The sequence below is a fragment of the Bufo gargarizans genome, chromosome 3, assembly GCF_014858855.1.
Source record: "Bufo gargarizans isolate SCDJY-AF-19 chromosome 3, ASM1485885v1, whole genome shotgun sequence".
Taxonomy (NCBI): Eukaryota; Metazoa; Chordata; class Amphibia; order Anura; family Bufonidae; genus Bufo; species Bufo gargarizans.
The window spans coordinates 336,046,811-336,064,887 of record NC_058082.1 but is presented as its reverse complement, the minus strand read 5'-3'; the positions used below and the strand labels follow the sequence as shown (position 1 = coordinate 336,064,887).

The window sequence follows — 18,077 nt, the reverse complement described above, 5'->3', positions numbered from 1 at the left end:
AATTGCCCCTGAATGTTTCCTGCTAAATATGATAGCTAAGTAAATAATTGAAAATGCTTTTCTAACATTATGGCTGGAAATATGATTATTACTCATACAAGAAGACTGTTTTTCCTTCACTACTTCCTAGAATTTAATACTCTCTGATTTCTTACTGAAAAGAGAACCAACACACGAGATGACACACTGAGTGTTTGCCAATCCTATTTCCTATGCACTATTCAAGAGGCTTTCCACTGCAGCATAGCATTTGTCTCTCAGTGATGAAATGTTGTGGCATAAGGAGACAATTCTTTGTAAGGCCCATAGCAAATAAAACAGAATGATTTGCCATCTTCATTTCAAACTGTTTCAGATATTCATCGCTTCTGGCTCCTAGGTAACAATTTATCCGATGTCGACTATAAACAAATAATTTCAGACCTATGGCAACAATGAAAAGTTTCTCCTCGGAGATTCTGCCATCCTCAGTCATACAGTGTGCATTACAATATATTGAAACAGATTGGCAAGTGCTTCACCAGGGAATGGTTTTTCACACATTGTTAGAAGCTTGCTAAGGTTTCTAGTCAAAATGGCTTATAACCATAATAAATACAACAACAAAAAATAACGCACCAAGAAGGAGCTGTTGGAATTGAATGAAACTTTATCAGGTGTAAATGTAAGGCTGGTATATGAAAGTGATTCAATATTAGAGCAAAAAGATTGAGAAAAACTGTACAATTGAAAGGAGGTTCTAGGCTGGATACAAGATGAGATACGGTTGGGGATGGAGGAAAACAGGCTACCAGGGCCAGACTGCCCATCTGGCAAATGCCAGATGGGCTGGTGACTACAGTGGGCCACCTGCTTTTCACACACATCCATAGTGCTTAGCTCTGCCATTAATGAATTAGTGCCCTTTAGACCTCTTGCTTAGTCTACTTTCACACACGTGTTTTGGCTTTCCGTCTGTGAGATCCGTTCAGGGCTCTCACAAGCGATCCAAAACGGATTAGTTTGCGTTGTAATGCATTCTGAAGGGAAAAGGATCTGCTCAGAATGCATTACTTCAGTCTCAATTCCTCTTTGGAGACGGACACCAAAACGCTACTTGCAGCGTTCTGGTGTCCGTCTGACAAAACTGAGCCAAACGGATCCGTTCTGACACACAATATAAGGACCGTTTTCTTTGACAATCTAACACAAAAGAAAACGGATCCGTCCCCCATTGACTTTCATCCATCTTGGCTATGTTAAAGATAATACAAACGGATACGTTCTGAACGGATGCAGACGGTTGTGTCATCTGAATGGATCAGTCCATGACGGATCTGCACAAAACGCGAGTGTGAAAGTAGCCTTAGGTCCATTGCACTTTAGGAGAAGACAGCTTACTGTTACTCCATGCCATCTCCTCCTCCTCACACTATGGTTGTTCTGGATGTTCTAGTTGTGCTCCGGAGGTTCCCAGCAGCAATCCCAGTCCACCAGCACGGACTTCCATAGAGCTGTACAGGGGGCTCTGACAGGATGACAGGAAAAGAAGGAGGAAGGTGACACAGCACAGCAATGCAGGAGGATAGCAGGTCATCTAACTACTGTTCTCCACAGCAACTGTCCTGGCCTCCAGACCACCCACTGATCTGTCCTTTCCCCCAAATGCTTCACTCACTGGTTGTTCTGTTCTTCTTAAACCCCCCCCCCCCCCTACTTTTACAGGCAGCCTGCAAGGTCCATACATCACCTAGCTGCAGAAAAGGTAAGTGTTATTGATGTAATGGGTGTATAAATATGTTTGTATGTGGAATATATGTACATATGTTATGACTGAGCAAATATGAGAGCCTTCATTTGTTGAATATATGTATCCGTGTGTCGATGTATGTTGTAAGCATTTGAGTGAGTATGCCCATATACAGCCAGGTCCATAAATATTGGGACATCAACACAATTCTAACATTTTTGGCTCTATACACCACCACAATGGATTTGAAATGAAACAAACAAGATGTGCTTTAACTGCAGACTGTCCGCTTTAATTTGAGGGTATTTACATCCAAATCAGGTGAACGGTGTAGGAATTACAACGGTTTGCATATGTGCCTCCCACTTATTAAGGGACCAAAAGTAATGGGACAATTGGCTTCTCAGCTGTTCCATGGCCAGGTGTGTGTTGTATTCCCTCATTATCCCAATTACAATGAGAAGATAAAAGGTCCAGAGTTCATTTCAAGTGTGCTATTTGCATTTGGAATCTGTTGCTGTCAACTCTCAAGATGAGATCCAAAGAGCTGTCACAAAACTGAAGGGAAAATGCCCCAGGAACAAGCAGGAACTTAAGACAGTTGCAGTAGAGGCCTGGCAGAGCATCACCAGGGATGAAACCCAGCATCTGGGGATGTCTATGCGTTCCTGAATTCAGGCTGTAATTGACTGCAAAGGATTTGCAACCAAGCATTAAAAAGTGAAAGTTTTACTTATGACTATTATTCTATCCCATTACTTTTGGTTCCTTAACAAGTGGGAGGCACATATGCAAACTGTTGTAATTCCTACACCGTTCACCTGATTTGGATGTAAATACCCTCAAACTAAAGCTGACAGTCTGCAGTTAAAGCTCATCTTGTTCATTTCATTTCAAATCCATTGTGGTGGTTTATAGAGCCAAAAATGTTAGAATTGTGTTGATGTCCCAATATTTATGGACCTGACTGTATGTTACGAATGAGCAAATAAATGCATCCAAGTATGAAATGTGTAGGAGCGCACCCATATATGTGGTGAACGTGAGCATGAATGCGTCTACAGGGCATTTTTATAGGGCATGCAGAGAAAGCTATTGCACCTCGGGCCAGGAGCCATATGGAGGCCTAAAGTTGCTCCTTACCACATAAGGAGACTAGTACCATAAATGAAGAATGGTAAGCGGGGGCCCTGTTAAAGGGAATCTGCCATCAGTTTCCTGCTGCTCTCACTTTTAAAATCTAACAGCTTCAGCAAATGCCAATGAGTCCTCATATTGCAGGAGCTCACAGCTCTCCCAGCCCACCTGCTTCTGATTGACAGTTTTTTCCCCCCAAATTCATCAGCAGCAAGTGGACGGGGAAAGCCAGGAGCTTATAAATATTCGTGATTTATCACTATACACTGGAGGTGTGCAAACCAAAATGGCTGGGTCGATTAACCCCTTAAAGCCAGGGCCTATTTTCATTGTTTATTTTTCCTCCCCAAGTTCCAATAGCCATAACTTTTTATGTTCACATAGCAAAGAGAAGTTTAATTTTTTCAGACAGTTATAACTTTTATATTTCAGTCTACAGAGCTGTATGAGGACTTGCTTTTTGCAGAAATAACTGACTTTTTGATTACATTTTTTTTATTTTCTTGGAGGGGTGGGGGGGCACATTACAGCATTCACTGCACAGGAAATGTTTTAAAAATATTTTAATAGTTCACACATGTTTGGATGCTAATTTATTTTTTTTTTTTTTTTTTTTCATTTTTCACACAATAACTATTTGCCCCTTTAGAGGGATAAAACCTGGGATCTTTTGCCCTTAGTTAAGACACCATAAAATTGGTGCCAGATTCTCTTTAATTATTTTTCACTGGGTCCCCATAGCTACAAGTTGCAATTATGTGCGTCCATGAATATGGTGAGCACATGTATGAATGTGTCCATGTATGTAAAGAGCACATGTATGAATGTGTCCATGTATGTAGTAAGCAAATTTATGAGTGTTTCCATGTATGTGGTGACCATATGTATGAGTGCGTCTATGTATGTAGTGAGCTTGCGTATATGTATGTGGTGAGATAGTATATGAGTGGGTTCACTTAGACAACGCCCTTAGAGGAGGAGCTTCGTGACTAATGACCATAAATGGGGTGTTGCTGTATGCAGGAGAAAATGGGTAAGAAATTGTGGGGTCCTTTTTCTCCCATTACCATTTAAAAGAAAAAAAAAATATATTAGGGCTAAAGCATTTTATTGGAAAAAAGGGCAATTTTTTATTTTCATGGCCCAGTGCTTCTGAATTCTACAAAATGCCAGTTGGATCACAGCACTCACTATACCCATCTAAATATTCCTAGAGGGGTGTTGTTTCCAAAATGGGGTCATGTTTGGGAGTTTCCCCTGTAGGGGTATCTTATGGTCTCTTCTATTACGACATAGTGCCCAATAACCAGTCCAACAAAATCTGCCCTCCAAAATTCATATGGCGCTCCTTTCCCTCTGTACCCTGCCATGTGATCCTACAGCAACTTACAACCACATATTGTTTTTTGTTTTTTTGTAAACTGCAGATTCAGGGTTCTAAACATGTTGGTTTGTTTTGCTGTTAACCCTTTCTGTGTTAAATGAAAAATGGATTACATTTCAGCCCCATTTTGCCGATTCCCATGGAACACCTAAAAGGTTAACAACGCTTGTAAAATAGGTGGTTTTGAATAAATTGAGTGATGTAGTTTCAAAAATGGGGTAATTTATGTTTGTTTGTTTAATCATTATAGCAGCTCTATGCCTGTACAAGTGTTTAATAGAACCTGAAAACTGGGTGCACCTTTCCTTTTGGGCCATGCCATGTGACCTAACACAGTACTAGGGCCACACGAGAACACTTCTGAAAATGTAAGAAGTAGAGTGATAAAATATGTGGTGCATTTATTCATTTTTATGTGTACTGTGCAAAATATCTATCTTTTTTCCCTTGCTTTTCATTCATTTCTAGCAAAAAACACTTTGGGACCAAAATGCTCAATGCACCCCAGATGAATATGTTAAGTATTCAAAATGTTGTCACTTTGGGGGGGTTTCAATCATTATAACACCTGTGTACCCCTGTAAACTTGATTTAGTGCAGGACAACATACTGTATTTCAATTTTTTTTAGATTTGGTTAAAAGACTTATAAAAGTTCTTCTAAAAGTAAACATATGGAAATATATATATGATAACATTTTTGTATAGTATGTAAATATGTGACACTGCAGTTAAAAATAGGGAAAAATTTAAAAGTATATGCAAATTGTATAGGTCTAATTTTACCACCTAAATAAAGTACAATATGTGAGTGAAAAAAAAACTATTTCAGAATTAATTGAATATGTAATACCTTTAATGAGTATCCTGCGGCACATACAGTACAGACCAAAAGTTTGGACATACCTCATTCAAAGAGTTTTCTTTATTTTCATGACTATGAAAATTGTAGATTCACACTGAAGGCATCAAAACTATGAATTAACACATGTGGAATTATATACATAACAAAAAAGTGTGAAACAAATGAAAATATGTCATATTCTAGGTTCTTCAAAGTAGCCACCCTTTGATTACTGCTTTGCACACTCTTGGCATTCTCTTGATGAGCTTCAAGAGGTAGTCACCTGAAATGGTCTTCCAACAGTCTTGAAGGAGTTCCCAGAGATGCTTAGCACTTGTTGGCCCTTTTGCCTTCACTCTGCGGTCCAGCTCACCCCAAACCATCTCGATTGGGTTCACGTCCGGTGACTGTGGAGGCCAGGTCATCTGGCGCAGGACCCCATCACTCTCCTTCATGGTCAAATAGCCTTTACACAGCCTGGAGGTGTGTTTAGGGTCATTGTCCTGTTGAAAAATAAATGATGGTCCAAATCGGATGGAATAGCATGCCGCTGCAAGATGCTGTGGTAGCCGTGCTGGTTCAGTATGCCTTCAATTTTGAATAAATCCCCAACAGTGTCGCCAGCAAAGCACCCCCACACCATCACACCTCCTCCTCCATGCTTCACGGTGGAACCAGGCATGTAGAGTCCATTCGTTCACCTTTTCTGCGTCGCACAAAGACACAGTGGTTGGAACCAAAGATCTCAAATTTGGACTCATCAGACCAAAGCACAGATTTCCACTGGTCTAATGTCCATTCCTTGTGTTCTTTAGCACAAACAAGTCTCTTCTGCTTGTTGCCTGTCCTTAGCAGTGGTTTCCTAGCAGATATTCTACCATGAAGGCCTGATTCACACAGTCTCCTCTTAACAGTTGTTCTAGAGATGTGTCTGCTGCTAGAACTCTGTGTGGCATTTACCTGGTCTCTAATCTGAGCTGCTGTTAATCTGCGATTTCTAAGGCTGGTGACTCGGATGAACTTAATCCCCGCAGCAGAGGTGACTCTTGGTCTTCCTTTCCTGGGGCGGTCCGCATGTGAGCCAGTTTCTTTGTAGCGCTTGATGGTTTTTGTGACTGCACTTGGGGACACTTTCAAAGTTCTCCCAATTTTTTGGACTGACTGACCTTCATTTCTTAAAGCAATGATGGCCACTCGTTTTTTCTTTACTTAGCTGCTTTTTTCTTGCCATAATACAAATTCTAACAGTCTATTCAGTAGGACTATCAGCTGTGTATCCACCTGACTTCTCCACAACGCAACTGATGGTCCCAACCCCATTTATAAGGCAAGAAATCCCACTTATTCAACCTGACAGGGCACACCTGTGAAGTGAAAACCATTTCAGATGACTACCTCTTGAAGCTCATCAAGAGAATGCCAAGAGTGTGCAAAGCAGTAATCAAAGCAAAAGGTGGCTACTTTTAAGAACCTAGAATATGAAAATTTTTCTGTTGTTTCACACCTTTTTTGTTATGTATATAATTCCACATGTGTTAATTCATAGTTTTGATGCCTTCAGTGTGAATCTACAATTTTCATAGTCATGAAAATAAAGAAAACCCTTTGAATGAGAAGGGTGTGTCTAAACTTTTGGTCTGTACTGTATGGCCAGTACAGACCTGCACAGTCATAGGCTGCTGAAGCTGGCGTCCTAGCTTGCTCCATATATATCGCTCAGGTGTTCGTTTCCCTTAAATAACTAATACAGGTGACTGACTGTTGTTTGCAACGGCTCCCCAGATAATCATACCAGCTTTTCTGACTTCAATAGTACACATGGGAGGTGTTATCAGAGATTGATAGCATTCACTGTGTAAGTGTGTATACAGAAATAGCAGTTCACAGAGACAGTCTTAAATATAGAAAAAGCAGATATTTAAAGGGAACCCGTCACCAGGATTTTGTGTATAGAGCTGAGGACATGGGTTGCTAGATGGCTGCTATGACATCCGCAATACCCAGTCCCCATAGCTCTGTGTGCTTTTATTGTGTAAAAAAAAAAAGATTTGATACATATGCAAATTAACCTGAGATGAGTCCTGTCCCTGACCCATCTCAGGGACAGGACTCATCTCAGGTCAATTTGCATATGTATCAAATCTGTTTTATTTACACAATAAAAGCACACAGCGCTATGGGGACTGGGTATTGCGGATGTGCTAGCGGCCATCTAGCAACCCATGTCAGCTCTATACACAAAATCCCGGTCACAGGTTCCAATTAAATGTATAAATTACAAGTTTTGCTGAATCTTTTGTTGAAGCATTTTGCGGAACGGAATTGCGGACCCATTCATTTCTATGGGGCCGCACGATGTGCGGCTCGGATCCAGAAATGCGGACAAGAATAGGCATTTTCTATTAAGTGCCGACCGATGTGCGGTCCGCAAAACACACACTGACGTGTGAATGGACCGTTACACTGCCCATCGTCTCAGAAGTCTTGACGGCACAAGGAGGAACTAGCGCTCGCACTGAGTGCCGCCTTCTCTTCAAACAGCTGATTGGCGGAGATGATGGGTGTTGGACCCCCACCAATCAGATATTGATGACCTATCCTGAAGATAGGTCATCAATATATACTGGCTGCACAACCTATTTAAGTAGTAGGGGGATTAATGGAGCAGAGTGGGATAAGGGAATGCAATTGCAATAGGTTACACTAAAAAGGTGTTTTTAGAGCATGCTTAAAACGATCTATATTGAGAATCTTGGAGTTGGGAATATGAGGTTCAGATTGGGCTCCCAACGTCTTTTGGACAGCCTGATTGTGCGCTTTGAAGCGATCGCACTCCTCCCAAATAAGGGCTCTGCTACACTAATTTCTTTTAGCTTGCTGCCAAGCATTGCTGAAAAGAGGGCTCAGAAGCTACCAAGCATGTTCCAGAATTGTCAGGGAATTATATAGATGGTGAAGTAGCCTGGAGCTACTGCTCATGATCAAAAGAGAAGTGTTCCCAATTACCTGGCGAGGTTTATCAGAATATGTTCAGAGGCCACTGTTCAGAGGTGTCTGAAGCTCAGGTAAACCAAACAACTTAGGAACAATGGAGGAAAATAGAGAAAAAGTTACTAAAATAAAGGTATTTGTGAGGGACTATGTGAGTTATGATTATTAATATGGGAATATCCCTTTAATCTCTGCTAAGTCTGCACTGACTAAGGTGAAGAGACCACACAGCAAAAAAATTATATCGTAGAGTCAGCAACAATTAGACTGGAGCTTCGTGGCCAAATTGTTAGTATAGGCAACATGCAGTTCTGCCACAACACATAACAACCTGCTTTCTTTTTAAGGTATCCCACCTATGATGTTATGACCAATTAAAGCAAAGCAATAGTTTCCCATCAAGCTCTAGCAACACTACATGGCACCTGTTTGCAGGCAAATGCCACACAAACAATTAAATTGGGTGTTACAGGTTCCTTATATTGATGACCTATCCTCAGGATAGGTCATTAATACCCAATCCATCTGACACCCTACACCACCACCACCAATCAGCTTTCCCTGCAGACTCTGAGCAGGCCACTAGCATTATAAATGGAACAGGAAGCACAGCTCCATTCAAAGTGTAATGGCCATATCAGGTTACTGCCGCTCAGCTCTCATTGAAGTGACTAGTAGCTAAGCTGCAGTAGCCTGGCACTTTACACTTTCACCAGACCTATGCTTTCTGTTTCATTCACAATGCAAATTCCAGTGCCAGAGGCTGCAGGAAATGGATGATTGTGGGAGGGACGGGTGTCAGACCCTCACTGTTCGGATATTATTCACCTATCCTGGCGACACGTCATCAATTTCAGGAGCCTGGAAAACCGCAATTAGACTTGCCAATAATTCGGTTTCCTTGAATCCACCATAACGGCCACAAGTAAGAGATGACCCTTGACCTCTCCTCACCCTCACTGTTCTTCCAAATTACCAAGGTGGGTGAGCAATGTGTGTGTTTATTTGAGTATTTCTTCATACCCAAACAAGATATCTGAATAATGTATCTATCTATAGATATATATGTATATATACACATTTCATTATTTTTTGGGGGAGGGATATATGGGCCGTCATGGTGGATTCAAGGAAACGGAATTACCGGCAAGTCTAATTACGGTTTTCCATCTCATCCACCATAGCTGCCACAAGTGAGAACTAACAAATATTTACATAGGGTGAGAGGCCATCTGCAGTACTTTTTGGCCAAATGCTATATCTGCAGAGGCGGCCAGATTAAGGCGATAATGTTTCATGAAGGTTTTGAAACTAGACCACGTAGCAGCTTTGCAAATTTGATATAACAAAAGACCTCCTTTTTCTGTCCAAGAAGAGGCAGTTGCCCTGGTAGAGTGAGCTTTAATACCCCTAGGACAAGGAATGTTTTGAAGGGAGTAACAACAACCTATAGTAGTTATGTTTCATCGACCTACAGAGGTTTTAGAAAGCTTCCTTCCCCTGTTTCAACCTGCAAACTGGATTAGAAGATTATAGTCTTTCCTAAAAGTCTTAGATGCTTCTAGGTATTGTAGAATTGTATTTCTAACATCAAGGGGATGCAATGCTTCTTCAGCCTCATCCTTTAGAGATACTGTAAAAGGATGGTAAAACTATTTCTTAGTCTTGGCGATAATCTGATACCACCTTGGGGAGGAAGCCTGGATCTAGTCTCAATGTTACATGATCCTCAAAAAGAGGTATGGCTCTCTGCAAGAAAGGGCCTGAATTTTCCTTATACGTCTAGCAGATGTTATGGCTATCAGGATAGCAGTTTTGAAAGATAGGTGTTTTATAGAAATTTCTGCTAAAGGAACAAATAAGGGTTTAGACAGACCATTTAGTACAATATTAAGAGCTCACTGAGGAATCAGAGCTCAGAATTGGTCTTAGTCTAGAGCAGGGGTGGGCAAACTACGGCTCTCCAACTGTTGTAAAACTATAACTCCTAGTATGCCCAGTCTGCCTACAGCTATCAGCCTACAGCAGGGCATGATGGGATTTGTAGTTTTACAACAGCTAGAGAGCCACAGTTTGCCCCTCCCTGGTCTAGAGGCTGCCCTAACAAATCTCTTTACCCAGTGGTGTTTGGCAAGGCTAGTATCATAAAACGTGCTTAACGCCGATATCTGGACCTTAAGGGTACTCTGTCTTAATCCTAGTTCTAACCCATTTTGCAAGAAATCTAGAATTTTATTTATGGGCGGAGCAGTAGTGTCTGGGTGTTCTTCTCCCAACCAGCTACAGAACTTCCTATAGATCTTAAGGTAAATGGCTGCTGTAACTTTTTTTCTGCTTGCTCTGAGAGTAAGGATTACTCTATCTGAGAGACCATGTCTTCTGAGTGACTCGTTCTCAGGATCCAGACAGCTAGGTTGTAAATCGGTGGTTTTGGACGTTTTATTGGTCCTTGAGAAAGAATATCCTCCTGGAAGGGTATTCTCCATGGTTCTTCCAGTGCTATTTGTTTCAGAGCCGAGAACCAGCTTCTTTTTGGCCAGTGAGGAGCTATTAGGATTACTGTTGCTGGTTCCCTTTGGATTATTTTTGTAATACTCTGGGGATCAGAGGAAAAGGTGGAAATGCATAAACAAGGTCCCATGTCCAATTTATTGACAGGGCGTCTACTGCCCATGGTTTGTCCCTGGGGTCAAGAGATCAAAACTGACAGACCTGTGCATTCTTTCTGGATGCAAACAGGTCTATCTGTAGTAACCCCCATCTGAAAGATTTCCTGAAAAAAAAAAATTCTGCTTAAAGTCCATTCTCCAGGATATAAGGATGTCGCCTCTAGATTTTCTGATCCCTTTAGGTTAACCAACGTTAAGGAGAGAAAGTTTTACTCTGCCCAATAGAACATTTTTCCTGCTACCTCTGCCAGAGGACTGGATCTTGTGCCGTCCTGATGTTTTAGGTATTCTATTGTCTAAAGAAAGAGTTTTCAGATGTCTGTTTTTTGTTTGGTAGAGGCCTTTTGTAAGAGCCATGAGGACTGCATACAGTTCTCTGTAATTCGAAGACCTGTTTCTTATGATAACTGGCCAGTCCCCCTGGAAGTAATAACTTCCTGTCTTTGCGCCCCAACCTGAAACGATGGCATTGGTCACTATTTGGACTTCTGGTATCCTGAGCCAGTCCATGCCCTGAAGAAATTTTTCTTTGTTTTTCCACCAGTTCAGGTCTATTTTTACTACCGGTGGTATGCTGATTATCCTGTCCAGGGATGAATAATTCTTGTTCCAATTGTTTAGTATCCAATTTTGCAAGGTTCTGGTGTGGGCCTGACTCCATGGAACTGAACCTATGCAAGATGTTAGAGTAACTAGTAGGCTCATCACCTTCCGAATGGAGCATCTGTGAGAGTTTTGGAACGTTGTATTTGAGGGATCTTAACTTATTCTGTGGTAAATAAGTTTTCTGATATACAGACTAACTCTACACCCAGAAACCTTATTCTTGTGGATGAGGTGAGTGTAGATTTCTTTAGGTTTATCAACCAACCCAGCTCTGAAAGGGTGTCCATGAAATCTCTTATTACCCTGGAGGTTTCTTCTTTTGAACCTCCAATTATTAGAAAGTCATCCAGATAGGGGATGATATTTGATCCCTTTTTCTGTAGAAACGCCACCAATTCCACCAGCAGCTTGGTGAAGGTTCTTGGGGCTGATGAAATGCTTAATCGGAGTGCCACATACTGAAAATGGTGGCGGGAACCCCTGGGATCTCTTACTACAAACCTTAAGTACTTTTGAGAGGAATGATGGATTGGAATATGATCGTAGGAGTCTTTTAAATCTATTGATGCCAAAAAGGAGCCCTCTAGAATCAGGGGAATGGTAGGGGAAACTGACTCGATCTTGAACTTCCTTACACGATTAACCTGTTTAAGGGTTTTCGATTTATTATTGTGCGGTAAGAATTGTCGGGTTTTATGGCTAAGAAAAGTCTTGCGTAAAACCCCTGTCCTACTTCGGTATGTGGTACTTTTATTATGACTCCTGATCTGGTTAGGTCCTGAATTCCCTGCCAGATCTTTTCTTGAATTCCCTTGTTGTGGGTTGTAATTGTGAATTTTTCTGGAGGTTGAAGAAAATTCTATCTTGTAACCCTGTGCTAAGATTTTTAATGCCCAGGGATTGATGTGATTAGTTCCCATCTTTCTAGAAAATTCTTCAACCTTCCTCCTACTCTGGCGTCATTGTTCGTTTCCCTGCTTGTTTTGGGGATTGAGGATAAACCCCCTACCTTTGCCTCCCTTACTGTAGCTCCAATGACCTGTCTTATCCTTCCCTCTGTAGGGTCTAGACTGGAAAGAAAAAAGGACGAAAAGGTCTCTTTCTAGTTTATTTTTCTTCGGGAAACCCCTTCTTTTTGTCCGCAGCGTTTTCCAGTATTTTATCAAACACTGGCCCAAATACAAATTCACCTGAGAAGGCAATTGAACATAATTTGGCCTTAGAGGCTTTGTCCCCCGACCAGGCTTTCATCCACAAGGCTTTTCTGGCTGCGTTAGACAAAACTGCATCTTTGGCGGAAAAACTAACAGACTCAGCCGATGCGTCAGCCAGAAAAGCAGTTGCAAATTTTAATAGTGGGATAGAATTTATAATGTCTTCCCTGGGGGCTTTATTTTTTAAATGTTCATCTGATTCTGATAACTAGAAATACATAGTTCTGGCTACTGATGTGGCTGCAATATTAGTCTTGACGCCAAACATTGCTGCTGCCCAAGCTTTCCTTAGGAGGGAGTCTGCTTTGCGTTCAATCAGATTACTTAACTGTGTAGAATCTTGAAACGGTATGGCCGTCTTTTTAACTACCTTCGCTACCTGAATGTCGATTTTGGAGATCTCAAATATCTTACATTCGGCTGGATCAAATATTATAAGTCTATTCCTGAATTTCTTTGATACCCCTAGTCTCTTTTCAGGTGTAATACACTCACCCAGGATCATATCCTTAATGTTTTCATTGATGGGAAATACTTTAGATTTTTTTTAGATTGTAATCCCAAAAAACATTTTGTCCTGTACCGTACATGGTTTGGGAGTATCCTCTATACCCATAGTGGACCTTATGGGTTTAAGTAACTCTTCTATCTCATCAGAGGAGAAGAATTATTTCTTATCTTCAACAATTTCGCCCTCTGACATAAGATCTTCCTCAAAACCTCATCTGGAGGTAGAGGCATCCTCGTCAATGTCCTCTGGCTCAGAGGAGGATTGAACGGATAATTTAGGTCTCTTAGGTCGTGGGATGGGACTAGGGGCTCTGAGCGGGGCCATGGAAGATTTGATCTCCTCCTGGATAAAAACTTTAATCTCAGAAAAGATAGATGGTTGCTCTTCCTTCAGTACGTTCGATATGCAGACTTTACATAATTTTTAATTTTTTTTTGTTATCCGGAAGTTTGTGTGCACAAGTAGCGTATTTTAGAGGTCTGGCTTTAGACTTTGTTTCTCTAGCTCCCTAAGGAACAGAGAAGAGCAAACAAATATCACATAGCGAATCATAGATACACAATATAAAATGAACAAGACCATACTCCCCATAGGAGAACTCACGGGAGGTGCAGCCAGAGAGGAATCAGTGCCCTCCTGACAGGATGCTGGAGCTTCCTGTGTTGAAAATGGTGGCGGTGATGCTGTTTCAGAGCTGCATGAGCGCCACTTTTAACTTTGCCGGCATCTGATGTCATCCTTGCACGCCGTAGCTCCGCCTCCCCATTCAGAATTTCTGGTGTCAATGTGTCCCACGTGACGACCGGCATCCACAGTCTGCTTCCTGAATGCTGTGGAAGCCGGGTCGTGATGAGGACGCAACGCAGGCCCCTGCATGAGCGGGAGAAAGCATCCCATGAGACCGCAGTAGGTCGGAGGTCTGCTTCCTACTTGGAGTGGAAGGGAGACCCGAACTGAAATGGAAGTGCAGGCCCCAGCATGAGCCAGAGCGAGTGTCCATGTTGCCCCCGCTGCCCAGCCTTAGCCTCTGCCATGGGGGAAGATGAAGGTAAAAAGCTAAATCTTCAAAGGGAGGATTCTCTCTGCCTGCTGACCCCGTACCGGCAGGAAAATCACTGAGGGTGAGGAGGGGTGGGGGCAATTTAAACTCTATTTCCTGCCCCACAGAGATCAAGGGTCATCTCTAACTTGTGGCCGTCATGGTGGATGAGATGGAAAACCCCTTTAATTAGAAGAGAAGGTGGTGATTAATAAGCAATGACATTGCATACAAGACTGCCTTCTAACACTAAGGCTGGATTTACACATGTGCTCTGAACTCCTGCAGTCTGTTCCGGTGGAGGAACAGCCTGCCAGAGGTCATTATATCTGGCATGGCCGCATACCACTGTGCACCACTGAATCTCCATTCACTGTAACTGGATACGGCCGCTTTCTGGCCAGACTAAAAATGCTGTGTGTAGTATTTTTTGTCCGGCCAAAACCCAGCATGTATGCGGGAATTCCGGCAATCTAAGGTTACCGTGTGATGATGAAAGTGAACTGCATCAATAGTACAATAGGAGGGGGATCACTAACTAAAGCTACTTTCACACTTGCGGTCAGGGTTCCGCTTGTGAGTTCCGTTTAAAGGCTCTCACAAGCGGCCCCGAACGGATCCGTACGGCCTCAATGCATTCTGAGTGGATGCGGAGCCGCTCAGAATGCATCAGTCTGGCACCGTTTGGCCTCCGCTCCGCTCAGCAGGCGGACACCCGAACGCTGGCCGCGCGGAGCCAATCGGATCTGTCCAGACTTACAATGTAAGTCAATGGGGACGGATCCGCTTGAAGTTGACACAATATGGCTCAATTTCAAACGGATCCGTCCCCCATTGACTTTCAATGTAAAGATGGATCCGTCTGACTAACTTTCAGAATTTTTCTTAAATATAATGCAGACGGATCCGTTCTGAACGGATCCCATCGTCTGCATTATAGGAGGGGATCTGTCTGTGCAGACACCAGACGGATCCGCTCCGAACGCAAGTGTGAAAGTAGCCTAAATGTATCAAATAGGTACTAAGAGGTGGAAGGATTTTGTCACCATATATTCAATGGGAAAAAAAAACTGCTAAGCAATTTCTCTTAAATGCCAGAATGTTATATATCTTAAAGGGGTTCTGCAGTTTGTTTAAACTGATGATCTATCCTCTGGGCCAGCGGTAAACAGTGAGAAGGCTGCGGCGCTGCTAGAGCACCGCTGCCTTCTCAAACGGATGATCCCGGGACCCCCGCCGGTCAGATGCTGATGATCTATCCAAAGGATAGATCATCGGTTTAAACAAACTGCAAAACCCCTTTAATAAACATCCAAGCCTGAAGGAATCCAGCTTTTAGTCTCTCAGGGTCGGGCAGCTATTTTTGCCATTAGGCAGAGAACCAAATACACATTTTCTACCAAACCCAATAATTATATTTTTTTACTTTTTATGAGCAATTTTGAGCATTTATGTTCTGTTTAGATTAACATCACCAATATTACAACATGCATGGACTGAGTGTTTAAAGCACAGAAATACAATTCTTTCCACTAATTCTACCCACTTAATATAAAAGTAAGGATAAACAGTAATGGAAAGACACTACTACACTAAATAGTTTACACTACGTGAATTAAGGTTTATAAATCTATGAATTCAATCAGGCTAAAATGTTCTGGCTGCATCTATATAATTAAATTTAGTGATAGTAATTTAATTTGAAGCAAAAGAAAGTGAAACATTACTGCCATCTGCTGGTTTACCTATATATCTACTATTGGGAACCGCTGACAACTTAAAGGGACTCTGTCACCAGTTTCTAACCCCCCCTTTTATAACTATGGTTCTCTCCATGGTCCCCTTCTCATTACAAAGCTGTTGTTATAAGTTAAATCCGCCGTGTAGTTTTCATAAAAATCACTTTTATCTAACCTGTCAATCTTCAGGATAAGGTGCCCAGGGCGTTTCTGATGGTCTGAATCTGCCGCTCTTCGCCGCCGCCGCCGTTGGTGCCCAGCTCCTCCCATGATCCTTTCAGCGCCACCTCGATGTAATGCAATCCGCCTCCGGCTCTCCTCAGTGCCCCCTCCTCCTTTTCAAAGATCTCGCGCGTGCGCACAGGCCTGTGCCTGATGCGCCCGTGCGGACGCTTAGATTCTGCCTCGTGGAGCGAAGTGCGCATTCGCGCGCGTTCGCGCATATTCGCGCGCGCTCGCGCATATTCGCGCGCGTTCGCGCATGCGCGCGCATGCGCACTTCGCTCAACGAGGCAGAATCTAAACGTCCGCACGGGCGCATCAGGCACAGGCCTGTGCGCACGCGCGAGATCTTTGAAAAGGAGGAGGGGGCACTGAGGAGAGCCGGAGGCGGATTGCATTACATCGAGGTGGCGCTGAAAGGATCATGGGAGGAGCTGGGCACCAACGGCGGCGGCGAAGAGCGGCAGATTCAGACCATCAGAAACGCCCTGGGCACCTTATCCTGAAGATTGACAGGTTAGATAAAAGTGATTTTTATGAAAACTACACGGCGGATTTAACTTATAACAACAGCTTTGTAATGAGAAGGGGACCATGGAGAGAACCATAGTTATAAAAGGGGGGGTTAGAAACTGGTGACAGAGTCCCTTTAAAGAACAGCAATTATCCACTAGGCACATTGACCAAGCATAAAGATCTGAGTGACTTTGACAAGGGCCAAATTTTGATGCCCAGACAATTGGATTAGAGCACCATCAAAACTGCACGACATGTGGGGTGTTTCCCATAAGCAGTGGTTAGGAACAACCGAATGTGATCAAAGGAAGAACATCCAGCAGAGGGCATGATCAGCAATGCATATGGTGAGCAAAGATTAGTCTTTCTAGTCCAATCCAACAAAAGAGCTACTGTAGCAAAAATTGGCAAAATACTTAATGCTGGCTATGATAGAAAGAGTGTCAGAACACACAGCGCAACACAACTTTGCTGCATAGCTGTACACAGGTAAGGGCTCTTTCACACTTGCGTTCTTTTCTTCCGGCATAGAGTTCCGTCGCCGGGGCTCTATGCCGGAAGAATCCTGATCAGTTTTATCCTAATGCATTCTGAATGGAGAGAAATCCATTCAGGATGCATCAGGATGTCTTCAGTTCCGGACCTGAACGTTTTTTGGCCGGAGAAAATACCGCAGCATGCTGCGCTTTTTGCTCCGGCCAAAAATCCTGAACACTTGCCGCAAGGCCGGATCCGGAATTAATGCCCATTGAAAGGCCTTGAGCTAAACGTCGTTTCGGCGCATTGCCGGATCCGACGTTTAGCTTTTTCTGAATGGTTACCATGGCTGCCGGGACGCTTAAGTCCTGGCAGCCATGGTAAAGTGTAGCGGGGAGCGGAGGAGCAGCATACTTACCGTCCGTGCGGCTCCCGGGGCGCTTCAGAGTGACGTCAGGGTGCCCCAAGCACATGGATCATGTGATCACATGGCACGTCATCCATGCGCATGGGGCGCTCTGACGTCATTCTGGAGCGCCCCGGGAGCCGCACGGACTGTAAGTATACCGCTCCCCCGCTCCCCACTACTACTATGGCAACCAGGACTTTAATAGCGTCCTGGCTGCCATAGTAACACTGAAAGCATTTTGAAGACGGATCAGTCTTCAAATGCTTTAAGTTCACTTGCGTTTTTTCCGGATCCGGCGTGTAATTCCGGCAAGTGGAGTACACGCCGGATCCGGACAACGCAAGTGTGAAAGAGCCCTTAGAGTGCTCATGGCGACCCTTATGCATTGCTGAATGTGGCTAAAATGGGCAAAGAAACATCAGAACTGGACCATGCTGCCCTGGATGAAGGTGGTCTGGTCTGACTAATCAATTTTTTTTAATTAAATCATGTGGATGGTCAGGTGAGTATGTGTGGATGTGCGAAGAGATGGCACCAGGATGCACTATAGGAAGATGGTAAGCTAACAGGGGCGGTGTTATTCTCTGGGCA

General features: G+C 43.1%; 1 protein-coding gene across 4 annotated transcripts in view; it reads right to left on the bottom strand.

The window, feature by feature from the left end:
- The window catches only part of CUEDC1 (CUE domain containing 1), a 222,985-nt gene that overhangs the window by 29,480 nt on the left and 175,428 nt on the right, over nt 1-18,077 (bottom strand). The gene's annotated exons all lie outside the window — the stretch shown is intronic.